Source organism: Octodon degus, unplaced genomic scaffold (assembly GCF_000260255.1).
Source record: "Octodon degus isolate 3935 unplaced genomic scaffold, OctDeg1.0 scaffold00007, whole genome shotgun sequence".
In the NCBI taxonomy this organism is placed as follows: Eukaryota; Metazoa; Chordata; class Mammalia; order Rodentia; family Octodontidae; genus Octodon; species Octodon degus.
This window is the reverse complement of record NW_004524583.1, coordinates 24,465,160-24,469,347: the sequence shown is the minus strand read 5'-3', so window position 1 is coordinate 24,469,347 and position 4,188 is coordinate 24,465,160.

Sequence of the window (4,188 nt, the reverse complement as noted above, 5' to 3'; positions counted from 1 at the left end):
CAGCCATGATAATTTAGCAGCTTGTACTCGGGCTAGAACTTCTCAGAGTGCACAATGGATCACACCGCCGGAGGGATGTAGCAGTATAATCAAATAGTTGAGGAGTTCTCAAAGCGTGGGACAGGCATCACATGCAGTGTGATGTCCAAAAGTGGTAATCCCTGAAGAGACCTGAAAGCTAAGGAGTCAGTCTCTCTAGAAGCGGCCGAGGAACCTGCATTTTAAGGAAATGTTGGCGAACTAATGGAAGCCTTTCAGTTTGGATATGGAATTAGTTAAGCAAGAGTCCGTTATGCCCCTTTTAACGAAGAAGAATCACCTTAGCCTTCTTCAACTAGATCCTGTTTTGGAGATAAGAGGAGTGGTGTGTGGAGGCAGAATCCACCTGGGTACCCAGGGCTCGACGCATGCAGGCGGTGGGTGTCCGGCGACACGCCAGCCTGAGAGCAGATTTGGAGGTTTCTGTGGTCTCATTTTGTGAGCATCGGACACCTCCCTGCCATAGGCACACCACAAGTCATCACTTTCTGTGTCCAAAGCCACATTTTAAAGCTTAGACAGAACCATTAAATAGCTGGGATGAAACTGAAATCATAATTAAAATTCTTTATTTTGAAATTAGGAAGATTTCCTTTCCTAGGCTTTATCATCATCTTTTGTGTGTGTGTGGCTGGCTCAGCCCACCCTGGGGGCAGGGCTGGTGCGGCATGTGGTGTCCGGATCAAACTGTGGTCCCTGCGTCTTGCCCAAGCTTGCCTAAGCAGGCACTTTAGCCTGCTGAGCTAGCTCACTGGCCCAAGGCTTTAGATTTTTTATAATACCTCTGTACGGGTCCTTATTTTGATTTCTAAAGAATTTCCATTTACAAAAACAGGTCATAAAGAAAGTAGATTTTGAGGCCTTTCAGGGTAGTATTCAGTGCTTTTAGCCTAATAGAAAACAAAGTAGCAGGCCTTTAAGCATATAAAGTTGCCTTCTGGATTTTTTGAAAGGGGTCCATGTAGATAGATTCTTTTTAGGGGTAGGTGGAAGTCGGATGGTGTAGACTTACATAATTTATAAGATTCTGGAAAGTATCTCTTGGGGGGCCACAATTTGGAGGCTTCTAAATATTTTCATCTGAATTACTAAATATATTATAGTATTTCAATTTTGACATAAATTTGCAATCTAATCTCTCTGAACATAGGATGGATAGGATACAGTTCATATACTGCAGATACAGTTCATATACTGCAGAAGTCATGACCCTTTTACGTGTGTAATTTAATAGTTTTTAATATGTGCCTGTAGTTTTACAACTACCACTAATTTTAGAACATTTTCATCACCCAGAATAAACCCTGTATCATTTTTATTCCTTTTTTAACAACTGTGGCAACCACTAATCTTCATGTTTCCATGAGTTTCCATTTCTTCTATTTTTGTATTTTAGGGAAGGGTCTACAGGGTGTTTGGGGTCTCACTACTAGACTGGACTCAGTGATCTGCCTGTTTACAGCTTTCCAATAGCTGGGATTATAGGCGCGCGCCACCACACCTAGTGTGTGTCACTAACCAAAATAGGAATTGAACAATGGTGGCTACAATGCATATTATTGTGTACAAAATTGGTCAAAAACGTTACAAAAATTAAAAAGGAGAAAAAAAAATTTAGCATTAACTGCTCCTTCCAACAGACCAGAAGAAATCAGAAGCACAATTATCCAAGCTGTCCTGTATATATAACTTTTTTCGTTCCTTGTTTTGTTTTCTTCATCTGAGTTGTTCCTTTCCTTTTTGAAAAGATTCTTTCTCTTTCACAGGATCTATTGTACCCTTCAGATTTTATTTCCTCGTTCAGGTTCTTTCACTAGTGAGACAATAAATGCTTATACATGTGAATCTGATTTATTTCACTTATGAGTATGGTCTCTAGTTGCATCCATTTATCTATAAAAGCCTCGAGTTTATCCGTTTCATCATTTCTGATATACACACTATGTCTGGATTCTTTCGCTTATTATATTCATGGTTGATTTACGTTGTAGTGTAGATTGATTCTTAAATTTCTACAGTCAAACATTTCATCCTGTGGACACACTACATTTTGTTTCTACATTGCTCAGCAGGCAGGTCATTAATTTCTAATTGTTTTCACTCTTTTGTTATTTTCCATACTGCTTTGTACACGTATGCCCATTTTGGGTAAGTATTTCTAGGCCCCTTGGGTACACACCCAGCGCTGGATGGACGGGATCGCACTGTGACTGCTCGCTTCTTCTGAGACCCTGGCACCCTTTCAAAGCATAATCACACCAAGGGCGGGGCTCCCACATTCCAACTCTCTTGCTAGTTAACTGTCTTCGTGGCTTTTGCCATCCTAGTAACTATAGTGGTATCATATGATTTGCTTGCATTTCCCTGTTGGCTAATGATGTCCACTGTGTTTTTTATGTTCTTGTTGGCCATTTGTGTATCTTCTTTGGAAAAAGCCTATTGAAAATTTTGACCATTATTTAACGTGTTGTGCTTTTATCAATGAATTATTAAGGATTCCTTATATTCCTTACATTCTGGTATAAGTTTGTAAGAGAAATGATCTTCCAATATTTTCTCTTGTTCTGAGTGTTGTCTTTTTACTTTTACAGTGTCGTCTGATACACAAAATTTAATTTTTATGAAGCTTGATTTGTCTATTTTGTCCTTTGCTGTGGTTTTTGGTGTAATAGTTAAGAAATCATGAACTCAAAAGGGTTTTTCTTCAACACTATAGTTGTAGCTCTTTGACGCACTTTTAATTATTTTAGTTTACATATGTGTCCAACTTCATCCTTTCACATGAAGATCTCCAGTTATGCCAGCTCCATTTTTTGCAAACACAACTCATTGAGCAGCCTGGGGTCCTGCTGAACATGGTTAGGACTGAGGGTTCTTTTGAGGAAGAGAATAAGAATATACGTGCCATTAGGTATGGGAATTTATCAGGAATGCCACAGCCCTGGGCAGGGGTAGGGTGGGTGAGAATTCCCCAGGGACTCTCCAAGGTGCAAGAGGCAGGAGAGTTGTACCACAGCCAGAGGCCCAGAAGCTGCTGTGCCTCAGGAGAAGGAAGCCACAGAATCAGAGGGCCCAACGCGGCAGCACCAGCCAAGATCAGAACCCCAGGTCACTGCAGTCACACTGCAAGGCTAAAGAAATGAGCCCAATGTCCACAGGGGACAGCAAAGCTGTGGCTCTTCACACTGGAAATGCTTTCTACTTCTTGTTTTTCACTACATCTGGACCACAAGTCCACTGCCCACTGCCCGGCACCACTGACGTCTGGGGCTGGCCTCCGCCATCTGATGGCCGACACACCCCTCATCCACAGACATACCCAGGCTGGGCTTCACTAATGTGCCAGCGGCCCAGAATCCATTTAAGCGGCACGTCATGACTAACTGTGACAGGATGTATCTGACGACATAGCATATAATTCATGGCATCTGTGATAAATTATGGAACGCTTAAATCTTAAAGTGTGTATGTAATTAATTACACACGAATTAATTAATCAATTAACTAATTAATTTTGTATTAAAAAAATAATTTTCCTTAGTAATCCTAACAATCCTTGTATATCAATGGATTATATCAATGTGATAAATTGATATATCAATCCTTGTATATCAGTGTGATAAACTTTGGTAGATCAATGTGATACTTTTGGAATCAAACTCACGCTTGCCAGACAGGTGCTGTGCCGCTGACTCTCCCCTTGCCCCAGCTGTCTTAAACAGACATATTTTCTTTATAGTGTAAGGTTTAAGGGGTTTTAAAGAAATGCTTACTGTTACTATAATGAAGACTATCACAAAAGCAGCAACATGACTGTAATAATCATGGAGAAAATTCTTTAATTCTGTCAGCCAGGTTAAATTCTCTTGGAGATTAGATTCATTTGACAGTGATAAAAACACCACGAGAAATAGGAGTATGAGCACCCTTGAATTGCAATAGAAAATTTAGGGACTTTTCAGAAGCTAGAGTCCAAATGTGTATTGTGGAGAGTAAGAAACAGCAATTAAAGTTCAGCATATCAATACTTGATGAAAAATACCTGTTCCTTATGATGCCTAAGATGTTTGAAATGCAGTGAGATAGTGAGGTTAAGCTTGATAGCCTAAATCGTTTGATAATAACAATAAGCTTGTCTTCTGGATGGTT